The sequence below is a fragment of the Melanerpes formicivorus genome, unplaced genomic scaffold, assembly GCF_026170545.1.
Source record: "Melanerpes formicivorus ecotype bairdi unplaced genomic scaffold, bMelFor1.0.p_v2 SCAF_47, whole genome shotgun sequence".
NCBI classification, from domain to species: Eukaryota; Metazoa; Chordata; class Aves; order Piciformes; family Picidae; genus Melanerpes; species Melanerpes formicivorus.
In genome coordinates this window covers 365,949-380,081 of record NW_027142399.1, presented here as the reverse complement: position 1 = coordinate 380,081, position 14,133 = coordinate 365,949, and positions in this window count along the sequence as shown.

Sequence of the window (14,133 nt, the reverse complement as noted above, 5' to 3'; positions counted from 1 at the left end):
GTTTTCTCTTTCTTTTTCTCACCTACCCAAACACTCGTGGGTCCAGAGGAGGTGACAGAAATGGGCAGGGGGCTGGAACACCTCTGCTCCAAGGACAGGCTGAGGGAGCTGGGATTGTTCAGCCTGGAGAAGAGAAGGCTCCAGGGAGACCTTAGAGCTGCAGCCCAGTACCTGATGGGGGCTACAAGAAGGCTCTGAGCAACCTCTAGTGGAGGATGCCCCTGCTGACTGCTGGGGGGAGGGGTTGGACTGGATGACCTTCGGAGGTCCCTTCCAAGCCAAAGCATTCTGTGGTTCTATGCAGTGGGGACCTTCCAATAACAACTCCAGTGGAAGAGAAATCAAAGTCTGAGGTAGACAATGAGTCTTCAGACAAAGCATTCAGCAGTGCCAGGAGCTGAGCTTTAATCCAGTACCCAGTGCTGTAACCACCAGAGCATCCTTAGCATGTGCACTGCCCTTGGCTGCAGGGATTCTGCTGCATACACAAGCCCTGAGTCATTCCTTCCCTCTCACAGACAGCATGAGAGGGCAATGGGAGCCTGCTCAGTGCTTCTGGAGGAACGATGGAGGGCAACAGGAAACCACTGCTGGGCAGTGCTGGGCACAAGTTCCACACAACTTTTTTTAGGAGCTGCTCAGCCTCTTTCTACGCAGCCCTGGGAGATTTATTTGTTTTCACTCACTGCTGCTGGCTGCAGCCAAAATTAGCTCTGAGCAACAGATGAGCATTCTTCAAAAGGCAAACTGGAGCTTTGTGCCTGAGGCCTGACTCTTAATTCTGGAGATCAAACTTGCTTTAGAAATGTCAGGCAATGGATGGGTCATTTTCTGGTCTGAATGGATTCCCTTGTAAAGCCCAAAGATCATGTCTGCAACTGCATCAGCTTTATCATATTACAGTCTAAAAAGGGATGTGACTTCTTCTAAACCTTCTTTTCCTTTTATTCTTCAAGCATCAAAGCTGAAAGAGCATCCCCACTGCAAAACTCCATCGTGGGGAGTCCATCCCCAGCCCTGCAGTCCATCATTTGACCAGAGTTTCTGTGTGGGATCTGACACAGTTCAGCCTCAGGAATGTATCCATTTACTATCTTTTCCTTACTAAGTGCCCAGCTGGTTTGGATGAGTGGAAACATCATCTGATGGAACTTTGAGCTGTTTCCTGCCTTCTGACATCCTCCAACTTGTCCAGGCAGGCCCTGCGAGTCAGTCAGGAAATTCTGTGACAAGCCTGAAGTGACTGAGCTCCACAAAGGATGACTGAAGAGGAGTTCTGAATCCCTGCACCGCCTTCTTCTGTTGAGTTGGTTGTTCCCATAGCTAGCAGGCAAGCTGCAAACCAGCAGGCAACAAACTCTCCACCTGAGAAACCAGATCACAGCGGTGCAACCAGCCAGGAAATAAGGTGCTGGGTCTTGGAAGTCTTGGAAGCAAAAGCCAGGCCAAACTGCACACATTGTTAGTAACAAACAGGAGAAATTAGCCAAGCTGGCACTCCATCCAGCTGGCTCTAATTATTAAGCTGTGCCATTGACACAGAAGGTTCTGAGAACTTTGGGAATTCAGAGGGTTTAATGTCATGCAGGAGTTCAGAACTATTTCTGTCAGTGGCACAGGAACCAACAAGACCAAAGAGAATTGCTGGCTGTACTCTCCAGTGACAAGAAATCTCTCTTAATGAGGTAGAGTCACTGAACTCTAATTCTTGATGATGCCCTAAGTTGTCTTCAACTTGCAGAAAGTGGAGCCCTGGGTAGTCAGTGTGGATAATGAGCAGCTAAATGTCACAACTGAAACCTGAACAGCCCAACCCAATGTGAGCTCTGCTAAGTAACAGGCAGCAAACTGTGCTCCCACTCATCCCAGCTGCATCCAGACAGAAGCATCCTAGCAGACTTTGCAAACCCCACGATGAGTAGCCAAGGGTTCTGGCTGCCAGGGTGCAGGAGATGAATGAGTAACCATTTGTGCCTTTCTTACAGGGTGTTGTTGGGGCTTAATCCTTATCACAGAATCACAGAATCATTTGTCAGGGTTGGAAGGGACCTGAAGGCTCAGCCAGCTCCCACCCCCCTGCCATGGGCAGGGACAACTCACACCACAGCAGGTTGCTCACAGCCACCTCCAGCCTGGCTGCAAACACCTCCAGGGATGAGGCTTCCAGCACCTCCCTGGGCAACCTGTGCCAGGCTCTCACCACCCTCATGGGGAACAACTTCTTCCTGACATCCAATCTCAATCTCAATCTCCCCACTTCTAGTTTTGCTCCATGCCCCCCAGTTTCATCACTACTTGACACCCTCAAAAGTCCCTCCCCAGCTTTCTTGTGGCCGCCTTCAGATCCTGGAAGGCCACAATTAGGTCTCCTCAGAGCCTTCTCTTCTCCAGACTGAATAACCCCAACTCCCTCAGTCTGTCTCCATAGGAGAGGAAGAGTAATAAAAACCCCAACCCACTGAAACCCCAACCCACTGCATTACAGTGCATGGACAGCTCATGGATCTGATCCAGAGCTCACTGAAATCAATAGAAACCAACCCAGAGATTTCAGTGGGATTCAGATCAGGCCCCTGACTCAACCCCAGCATTCTTAGCCAGATTAAATCATGGATCTCCTGGGCCACCAGGCAAGCCTAGGCATGATCTACAAAGGGAAACTCTGTCAGACAGAGTTTCTCTAGTAACTGCAGGCCAAACCAAGAGCAAACACTGCTTCCCTAAACACTCTCCTGGGGAGAGCCACTTCTGCAGAATGAGTTGCAGTTTTCTTGCTTGAAAGGATGGAGTAGATGGAACAAAGCAGAGTGCAGCTTGCTAGTAGCAATCTTCCTTCTCCAAGCCATTTGGGGGTTGTGGATGATGGATGACAGACAATTTCTCCAGGTAAGCAGCTGAAGTTCCCAACTGTTGATATTAAAGCCATAAAAGCTGAGTTATCTCCTGGGTTGCTCCAATACAAAAAAGGGGCAAGGCAGAACAAGGAGCAGAGGAGAACTTAAAGTGGGGTCAGCATTGGCCTAAGCCATACAGACTGATCTGTCTGACTTCTGCCCCTCCAAACATAAATGGTAGCAAGATGAGGTTGTGTTGGAGGTGACTGTGAGGAAGAAAAGAGCAAAGGATTAGTTAGAGAAAGAAGAAGTGAAATGAAAGGCAGTGAGAGGGCAGGTGGAGAGCAAGGAGGTGGAAATGGCTGGCTAGGCCCCCAGGAAATATCACCACTGGATGTAGATGTGCAACATGTGGCTCCCACTGCAGCTCAGAGCCAGGAGCAGAAGATAATCATTCCTTTGAGCTCCTAGTCTGTCTATTTGGGGACCACTTTCTACTGCAGCTAGATTTCTGGGATGAATAAAACCAGGCTGCAGCCCCAGTGTCCAGCTACCAGCCTGGAGGTGTGTGCCTGGACTGCCTCCTGTGACACTACAGCCTGGATCACCTTAGATATCCATGACACAAGCATTTGTCCCTAGGAGAAGGGTGGAAACTCCCTTTGTGCTCCATGTTGACTTTGCCCCTAGATACCTCTTGTGCAACAAAGCTTCCTGTGGCAGGAGCCATCTGCACCCTTCAGAGCCACAGTCCAGCCTCCATGCACAAGCCTCAGCTGAGTGACCATGACAACAGAGTGTACACAAAGGTTACAGGCATGGGGCTGACCCACAGCCCAGACTGGAGACACTCCAACCCAGCAGTCCCAGGGGAAGAGATGGGGCACCCAGGGGCCACCCAAGGCACCATTCTCAGAGGCATTTCTGCCAGGGCAAGACTGAAGAGGTTGTTGTGTTAGCCACGGGACAGGGAAGGAGATGAAGAGGGAAGAAGTTGGACATTTCTCCCTTACCAGGGTCATCACAAGGTAAGCTTCTTGAGGGGAAGTCCTGGATGCTTTTTGTGCATTCTGACAGTGAAACCCTCCTGGGTGAAAGCTTGCAAAGTTGTCTCATCTGCAGACAAACTTATCCCTGGCACCTCTCTGACTCTGGTTCATTCCTAGTTTTGGAGTGGCCTGAAGGATTGGCTTGTCACATTAGCAGCTGCATCTACTTGTGTGAGACACAAGGCATCACTGATTTTAACTGCCTCCACGGATTCAACCTGATCTAGAGGAGGATGTCCCTGCCCACTGCAGACTGGATGACCCCTGGAGGTCCCTCCCAGCCCAACCCATTCCATGATGCTTGGATTCAGCTTTGTCCTGCAGCAAAGATCTGCTGATTTCTTTAGCTGCCACGAATCAGTCTAAGAGGTCTGAGCAGGCTGCCACTTGACTACCAGCACAGCCTGTTTGCTGGGAAAATGCTGCCCCAACCAAGGATAAGCCAGGCTCAAGGTGGTGTGTGCTCTAGCCTGCAGAGCAGGTAGAATGTCAGTGATGCTGAACATTTTGTCTTGGCCCAAACTTGCATCTTCCAGCTCTGAATGCAGCTACCCTCAAGTCCACATCCCTGCAGCCAGGACTGCATGCCAAGAATGTTCTCCTTTCCATTGTGGTGCATTGCAATGATTTCAAGTTTGGTTATCTCACTGCTTTGGTTTTGCTCTCCCCCAATGATTTTTGGCACACATTCACCCCCCCCCAGTGTTTAATTATTAAGAACAATTAATTTGTGATATTTTCAGGTGAACATCAGGAAGAATTTGTTCGCTGGGAGGGTGACAGAGCACAGGAGCAGGCTGCCCAGAGAGGTTATAGAGTCTCCTCTGGAGACTTTCAAGACCTGCCTGGATGTGGTGTTGTGTGACCTGCCCTGGGTGACCCTGCTCTGGCAGGGGGGGTTGGGCTCTTAGCTTCCAAGCCTTTTGATTTAGCAGAGTAACACCGAGGGTGATGTCTCCAATGTTGTTAACTCCACTCCCGTTAATTATTTGTTGTTAGACGAGCACTTGAGGAGAGAAGAGGATGTTTATGGCTGTCCATGGCTCCATGGCCCAGTGGAGGCCAGGGACAAGCAGAGTCCCTCAGGGATCAGCCCTGGGACCAGGCTTGTTCAACATCTCTGTGGGTGCCAGGGACAGTGGCACTGAGTGCACCCTCAGCAGGTTTGCTGATGACACCAAGCTGTGTGGTGCAGCAGACAGCTGGAGGGAAGGGATCCATCCAGAGGGACCTGGACAGGCTAGAGGGAAGGGATCCATCCAGAGGGAGCTGGACAGGCTGGAGAGGTGGGCACAAGCCAACCTCAGGAGGTTCAACAAGACCAAGGGCAGGGTCCTGCAGCTGGGTGGAGGCAATCCCAGGCACAAATCCTGGCTGGGCAGGGACTGGCTGGAAAGCAGCCCTGAGGAGAGAGACTTGGGGGTGCTGGTGGACAAAAAGCTCACCAGGAGCTCTCAGTGTGCACTTGCAGCACAGAAAGCCAATCAGATCCTGGGCTGCAGCAGGAGAATTGTGGCCAGCAGGGCAAGGGAGGTGATCCTCCCACTCTGCTCAGCTCTGGGAGACCCCACCTGGAGTACTGCCTCCAGTTCTGGAGCCCCTATTGCAAGAGGAATCTGGAGGTGCTGGAAGGTGTCCAGAGCAGGGCCAGGAGGATGAGCAGAGGGCTGGAGCACCTCTCCTGTGAGGACAGACTGAAGGAGTTGGGGCTGTTCAGTCTGCAGAAGAGAAGGCTCCCAGGTGACCTCATTGTGGCCTTCCAGGATCTGAAGGAGGCTACAGGAAGGCTGGGGAGGGACTGCTCAGGATCTCAGGCAGTGATAGGACTAGGGGGAATGGAATGAAGCTGGAGGTGGGGAGATTCAGGCTGGAGGGGAGGAGGAGGTTCTTCACCATGAGAGTGGTGAAGCCCTGCAATGGGTTGTCCAGGGAGGTGGTTGGGGCCCTGTCCCTGGAGGTGTTTAAGGCCAGGCTGGATGAGGCTCTGGCCAGGCTGATCTAGTGTGGGGTGTCCCTGCCTATGGCAGGGGGCTTGGGACTGGCTGATCCTTGTGGTCCCTTCCAACCCTGACTGATTCTATGATACTATGAATGGGATGATTAGAAGCGCTTTCTTTTTTCCCTAGGTTTGAATGTCCACGACCTGGCCACAGGAGCAGTGCTTGGTTTGTAGGCAGTGTAGTTAGCTGATTGTCTCCATTGCTTCACAATCACTAACTTCACTGCCATCAAAACAAGGCACAGGAGTCCATGCTCCAACCTCAAGCACAGGAAGATCAAACCTCTGCACTATGAATCATCCTGGCAGCATCCTGGTTCCTAGTGGGAAACCACTTACAAGGTTTGTTCATTTGCACCTGGATTGCCTGATTTTAGCTGTCCCACAGAAGCATTGGCAGGATCAAGTGGAACCTTGGATTGCTGCAAGTTGGTGCTATAATCCTCAGGGAAATCCCTGGAGCAAGAAGGATGTCTGCTGCCTTACACTCTTTAGCCACACACAGATTTATTATGCACTCAATTGTTCATGCCCCTAGAATGTTTGTGGCTGTACCCTTCAGATCATCTGCCAGTTACTGGGGTAATAATCTTGCTTTAGCTTTAATCTCTTATTTAGCAAGTTGGTAAGTGAAGGGCACTGTGAGCAGGCAGCCAGCACCGGAACAAGAGGACAGAGTCTCAGGCTGTGCCAGGGGAGGTTTAGGCTGGAGGTTAGGAAGAAGTTCTATACAGAGAGAGTGATTGCCCATTGGCATGGGCTGCCTGGGGAGGTGGTGGAGTCACCATCCCTGGAGGTGTTCAGCAGGAGACTTGCTGGGGTGCTTGGTGCCATGGGTTAGTTGTTTAGGTGGTGTTGGATTGGTTGATGGGTTGGACACAATAACCTTGAAGGTCTCTTCCAACCTGGTTTTATTCTATTCTATTCTATGAGAGGGGTCAACTACTGCAACAGGTTGCCCAGGGATGTGGTTGATGTCCCTGCAGATATTCAAGATCTTGAGCAGAGCTCTGACTTATGCTCTTGCACAGAGGTTTGCAGCCCTCAATAAGATCAACGAGAAGGACGCAGAGGAACGGGTAGGAGGCTAAGCTGGCAGGAGCTGGAGCAGTTTCTGGCACATCCAAGTGCCTTTTGAAGTCCACTCAAGCAGCAAACATCCCCTCAGGTTTTTTATGCTGTGAAGGTGCTGGGGCCCCGGAGCAAGCTGCCCAGAGAGGTTGTTTAGCCTGGAGAAGAGGAGGCTCAGGGGAGACCTTACTGCTCTCTACAACTACCTGAAGGGAGGTTGTAGCCAGGTGGGGGTTGGTCTCTTCTCCCAGGCACCCAGCACCAGAACAAGAGGACACAGTCTCAAGCTGTGCCAGAGGAAGTTTAGGCTGGAGGTGTGGAGAAAGTTCTTCCCAGAGAGAGTTGTTAGCCATTGGAATGTGCTGCCCAGCGAGGTGGTGGAGTCCCCATCCCTGGAGGTGTTCATGAGGGGATTGGATGTGGCACTTGGTGCCATGGCCTAGTCATGAGGTCTGTGGTGACAGGTTGGACTTGATGACCTTTGAGGTCTCTTCCAACCTTGGTGATTCTGTGATTCCTTCTCAGGAGGGATTCCAAACCTGCCTGGGTATTTTGATCCTGGGCAACCTGATCTAGGCAAAGCTGCTTTAGAAGAAGGGTTGGACTAGCTGATCTCTAGAGGTCCCTTTCAATTCTTACTGTTGATTCTGTGATCCTTTTGGACAAGCTGTGGCTACTGGGTTGACACTGGAGCAGGGCAGATCTAGGCTGGATGTCAGAAGGAGGTTCTGCACAATGAGAGTGGCAAAAGACTGGAACAGGTTGCTCAGGGATGTGGTTGAGGCATTGAAGATCAGCCTTGACGTGGCCCTGGGCAGCCTGATCAAGTTGGAGGTGTCCCTGCTGCCTGCAGGGGCGGTGGACAAGATGCCCTTTGAGGGTCCCTTCCAATCTGTGAACCTGTGAATTTCACAAGCTGGAATGTGCAGGGGATTTTGAGCAGTGATGAAATGTTAAACAGCAGTGTATGCTATAAGTGGTTTTCTTCTACTCTGACCACTTTGCTGAACATTCAAGAACACTACAAAGGAGAAACCCTGAACCTGCTGGAACCTGCTCTAAGAGGTTTTATTAAACAAAAAACCCCAAACCCAGCAGACTTCATCAATGTAGGTGCTTGAAAGAAACTGCCTCTTACATCAGCCTGGTTACCAGGCAGTGTAGTTAGCTGATTGCCAAAAGGAACAATCACTAGCCACACAGCCAGGTAAAGAGGTCTGGAAGACATCTCAATGGAAATCTCAATACCTGAAAAGGACCTACAGGAAGGCTGGGGAGGGGCTGTTGAGAAGGGCTTGGAGTGGTAACATTGAAACTGGAGCTGCCTTAATGTGATTTTACCTTCCAGAGAGAAGCATTGCTTCCCACCACAGCTGTCTCCAGAGAAGGGCCACAAGGATGAGCAGAGGGCTGGAGCACCTCTCCTGTGAGGACAGACTGAAGGAGTTGGGGCTGTTCAGTCTGGAGAAGAGAAGGCTCCCAGGTGACCTCATTGTGGCCTTCCAGTATCTGAAGGGGGCTACAGGAAGGCTGGGGAGGGACTGCTCAGGATCTCAGGGAGTGATAGGACTAGGGGGAATGGAATGAAGCTGGAGGTGGGGAGATTCAGGCTGGGTGGGGAGATTCAGGCTGGAGGGGAGGAGGAAGTTCTTCACCATGAGAGTGGTGAAGCCCTGGAATGGGTTGTCCAGGGAGGTGGTTGAGGCCCTGTCCCTAGAGGTGTTTAAGCCCAGGCTGGATGAGGCTCTGGCCAGGCTGATCTAGTGTGGGGTGTCCCTGCCCATGGCAGTGGGGTTGGAACTAGCTGATCCTTGTGGTCCCTTCCAAGCCTGACTGATTCTATGATATTATGATACTAAGGATGAAGCAGTGCACACCTCCAGCTTGCTAAACCTCTATTGCCCAGGTTTCTGGGATAAATTTACTCTCAGGAATAAACCAATAAGCTCTGGATGCTAAAACTAAAGTAAAAGAAAAGCATCTTCAGCAGGTAAGTTGCTCCCCATGAGGGTGGTGAGAGCCTGGCACAGGTTGCCCAGGGAGGTGGTGGAAGCCTCATCCCTGGAGGTGTTTGCAGCCAGGCTGGATGTGGCTGTGAGCAACCTGCTGCAGTGTGAGGTGTCCCTGCCCATGGCAGCAGGGTTGGAACTGGCTGAGCCTTGAGATCCCTTCCAGCCCTGACAATTCCAACTCCTTTTTCCCCCCCTAAATATTTCCATTGACTACCTGTCAGCTGGTGGAATACTGAAACTCTGGAAATGACTTGAAGAACAATAATGCAAATTGCCTGGCCCTGGCCCCTGGAGTGGTTTGCATGATGCAGCTTATTTCTGGATGGTTAGCTTAAATTTATTCCTTGATGGCTTGGGGCAGGGCTGAAAGCAGCAGGGCTTGTGTACTTCATTTCTTCCTAGTAAGCACATACTGCCTGCTCTGATTTAGTAGCTGCAAGCAGCCAACTGAGAGTGCCCTGATTCAACAGTGGACGGTTTTGGGGAGGGGAAAAAACCAATCCACCAGTGCTGCATGCACTTTCACACAACCAACCCTGGCAGAGCCACTGAAGCACAGCTTAAAGCATGAGGGTTTTTTTTCTTACTTGTCTCAGTTATTAATAGCTCTTCTCCATTAGGCTGTGCCCAGCAGCAGCTGGTGCCAGGAGCTCACGGAGTGAGAGGTGCGGGAAATTGGGTAGGGGGTGGTTGTGAAATCAGCTTCCATGGATCACATCTGCCTCAGGCTGTCACTCAGGCACAGGGCTAGCTGATGGCTTTTTAGAGGGCTGTCACTCCAGAACTGCTAGCCCAGCCCATTTCAACCTGTTGAGAAACTGCTTAGCTGCAGAACTGTGGATGTTAGCACCCAGCAGCAATACTGAGTCCTGCCAAGCCAAGGCCTAACTGGGATCATGTTCTGCCTTTCAGGTTGGAACCTTCTGGACTGCACAGAGCTGACTTAGTGCAGTCAGCTCCTTCTACACTCCACAGACTCAGGCTCAGTGGAGTTTTGCAGAAGCAAACTTCAATCCAGTCTGCAACCATCCACTCAGCACTTTAGTTAATGCTTCCTGTGCTTGGTGGGTAGGATCAATAAGATTTAGCATGCCATAAACTCCTGTTTATGCAGGGAGGCTGTAGCCAGGTGGGGGTTGGCCTCTTCTTCCAGGCAAGCAGCACCAGAACAGGAGGACACAGTCTCAAGCTGTGCCAGGGGAGGTTTAGGCTGGATGTTAGGAAGAAGTTCTTCATAGAAAGAGAGATTGGCCATTGGGATGTGCTGCCCAGGGAGGTGGTGGAGTGACCATCCCTGGAGGTGTTTAGGAAGAGCCTGGATGAGACACTTGGTGCCATGGTTTAGTAGCCATGAGGTGTTGGGTGACAGGTTGGACTTGAAGCCTCCTCTTCTCCAGGCTAAGCAACCCCAGCTCCCTCAGCCTCTCCTCACAGGGCTGTGCTCCAGACCCCTCCCCAGTTTTCTTGCCCTTCTCTGGACACCTTCAAGAGCCTCAATGTCCTTCTTTAATTGAGAAGCCCAGAAGTGGACACAGGACTCATGGAAACTTGGACAATTAGCATTAAACACAGCCCTAACACCTTCAGCCTCTCTAACTGCACTTTTTCTTTTTCCCATGGTGGTAAAACATTCCTCATTTTTACTGAAAAGCCTTGGTGTGGGAAGCAGGCCAGAGGAGAGCAAGCTGCAAGAGGTGCAGAAAGGTGCTGAGCTCTGCAAGTCTTCCCTGCAAGTCAGCAATCCCCCTTTCCCAATTAATCAGTCCCCAAACTGCCTCTCATCCATTACCATCAATTAGCCTCCTCCCTGAATTCTGGCTGCAGCCAGCAACAGTTCCCTGAATCTTCTGCTTGTGTTACTTAAAATTCACCAGCCACAGAGAAGCAAAGTTGTGCAGCCCCTGGCACCTGGCAGCCATAAAGATGACTGATTGGCTGCTGGGAGTGAATTGCTTTCTACAGCTCCAGGCCATGCTCCAAGCCTCATGTAAGTCTAAGAAGATTAAAATGAATGCATTGACTGAAATCAGAACACTGTTTACACTCTTATCAGTCATTTGCTGCTCAAATCCACATTCCAGAGCTGATTCAGAGGCTCCCTTTCTGCAGCATGTCCCCAGGGAGAGAGAAGCAGGGAAGCTCTGCTGTGTAGATCCAGGAACTGAACTGTGTCTCGACAGTGGAACAGGGACAGGAGAGCTTAGCTGCACTCACACAGCTGTCTCACAAACTGTAAAGACATCTCACAACAGTAAAGACATGGAGCAGAAATGCTTATTTTAATTAGCTACTTTCAGTACCTGGAGGGGGCTACAGGAAAGCTGGGAAGAGACTTCATACAGGGCTTGTGGTGATACAACAGAGGAGTATGGCTTTGAGCTGGAAGAGGGGAGATTGAGACTGGAGATGAGGAAGGAGCTCTTTCCACTGAGGGTGGGGAGACTCTGGCACAGGTTGCCCAGGGAGGCTGTGGATGCCCTCTCCCTGGAGGTGTTCAAGGCCAGGTTGGATGAGGCCTTGAGAACCTGGGCTGGTGGCAGCTGTCCCATGGCAGGGGGGTTGGATCTGGATGATCTTGAAGGTCCTTTCCAACCCAAACAGTGATATTGGAAACATGTTCAAATGTTTGAGGGCATAGCTGACTGTTTCCTGATGCTACATTTCATTGTTGTGCAGGAATATGTCGAATCAGTCAGCTAGAAGCAGCTTGCCTTGGCTGCTTTCTCAAAGACATGAGAATAGAAGAGCAACTGAGAATGGATTACAGAGCCACAGGATGCCTTTGGTTGGAAGAGACCTTCAAGATGATCCAGTCCAACCTCTGAGCCAGCACCAAACCATGTCCCTAAGCACCAGCTCCACAGGCCACTTAAACAGCTCCAGGGATGGCGACTCCATTGCTGCCCTGGGCACTATTCCCATGTTTGAGAACCCTTCCAGTGAAGAAATATTTCCTAATATCCAGCCCAAACCTCCCCTGCTGCAGCTTGCATCCCTTTCCTCTAGCCCTGCATGCCTTCTTGCAAGCTGAAGGATGACTTAGTACATCAAAATCTGCACAGAAATGTGGGGATGATTATGGGAGGAGCAGAGAGGAGCTGAAGCTGGCCTGCAGAGGCAGATAGGGAACACTGCAAACAGGAGACAGCCTTGGAAACTCACAGATGGGACAGAGAAGGGAAATAGAGCAGAAGGGGTGACCAGAGTGCTGGGGGAGTGGCAGTGAGGACTGGGGCAGCACTTTGCTGAAGGCTCTGTGTTCTCTGGGGCTCTCAGTGTGCGCTTGCAGCCCAGAAAGCCAACCAGATCCTGGGCTGCAGCAGGAGAAGTGTGGCCAGCAGGGCAAGGGAGGTGATCCTCCCCCTCTGCTCAGCTCTGGGGAGACTCCTCCTGGAGTACTGCCTCCAGTTCTGGAGCCCCTATCACAAGAAGGATCTGGACGTGTTGGAAGGTGTCCAGAGAAGGGCCACAAGGATGATCAGAGGGCTGGAGCACCTCTCCTGTGAGGACAGACTGAGGGAGCTGGGGCTGTTCAGTCTGGAGAAGAGAAGGCTCCCAGGTGACCTCATTGTGGCCTTCCAGTATCTGAAGGGGGCTCCAGGAAAGCTGGGGAGGGACTGCTCAGGATCTCAGGCAGTGATAGGACTAGGGGGAATGGAATGAAGCTGGAGGTGGGGAGATTCAGGCTGGAGGTGAGGAGGAAGTTCTTCCCCATAGCCCTGGAATGGGTTGTCCAGGGAGGTGGTTGAGGACCCAGCCCTGGAGGTGTTTAAGCCCAGGCTGGATGAGGCTCTGGCCAGGCTGATCTAGTGTGGGGTGTCCCTGCCCATGGCAGGGGGGTTGGAACTGGCTGATCCTTGTGGTCCCTTCCAACCCCTGACTGATACTATGATCCTATGATGATACATACTAAAAAGCCCTCAGCTGTTTCAATCAAACCAGTTTGAATACAACCACCATGTCCCAGTTTCTCAGTGTGCTATAGCAGAGGAATCTTCACAGCCTGCCCATTCTTAATTGCTAAGGGTTTTTTATTTCCCTGTTGAAACACTAAAGCTCAGCTTATGACAAAGCTGTTCCACTGGCTGCAGCTTGGACAAGCTCTGCTCCCTACAAAGCTCCCATAAAGCAAGTCTGAGCAATGAAAGGAAGAGCTCCATGGAGGGGTTTTCATTGCTCTCAGGAGCAAACCCTAGATTCACTGATCTCTAATGGTTTTGCTTGGCCTGGCTGGCTGCTTATCAGGAGGATCAAACTCAGGAACAAGAGGTCTGCATTATATTAAAGCAATTCTTTCCTTCAGCTGTAATTCACCAGATAGAAAGCAGAGACAGAGGGGGCCTTACCCATTGGAAGGTTAACCATCTGTCCCTCTGAAGAACTGCATGTCCCAATTAATACAATCTCATTACTGAAGAGCAGAGAGCAGAACTGAAATCCTGAAGCTGATAAGTGCAGTGATTTGAGAGGTAGCTTGGCAAACAAGATTTCAGATGATAGCACAGATCCATTTGAGACATAAAAGCCTCTTTTCTTCTTCCTCCTTCTTTAAGCTTTTAAGTGGGTTCATGTCAAGCACTTCCTCTGCCCAAAGTCTACTAAATTTCTGAGCTGAATGTATCTGCTGTGTCCAAACCTGATGCACTAAAGCCAGGCCTGAAACAAAGCAGGAGAGTGGCTGAGAGCAGCCAGGCAGAGAGGGACCTGGGGGTACTGGGTGATAATAGGCTGAACATGAGCCTGCAGTGTGCCCAGGTGGCCAAGAGGGCCAATGGCATCCTGGCCTGCGTCAGGAACAGTGTGGCCAGCAGGAGCAGGGAGGTCATTCTGCCCCTGTACACTGCACTGGTTAGGCCACACCTTGAGTCCTCTGTCCAGTTCTGGGCCCCTCAGGTTAGGAAAGATGTTGAGCTGCTGGAAGGTGTCCAGAGAAGGGCAACAAAGCTGGGGAGGGGTCTGGAGCACAGCCCTGTGAGGAGAGGCTGAGGGAGCTGGGGTTGCTTAGCCTGGAGAAGAGGAGGCTCAGGGGTGACCTTCTTGCTCTCTCCAACTACCTGAAGGGAGGTTGTAGCCAGGTGGGGGTTGGTCTCTTCTCCCAGGCAAGCAGCACCAGAACAAGAGGACACAGTCTCAAGCTGTGCCAGGGGAGGTTCAGACTGGATTTTAGG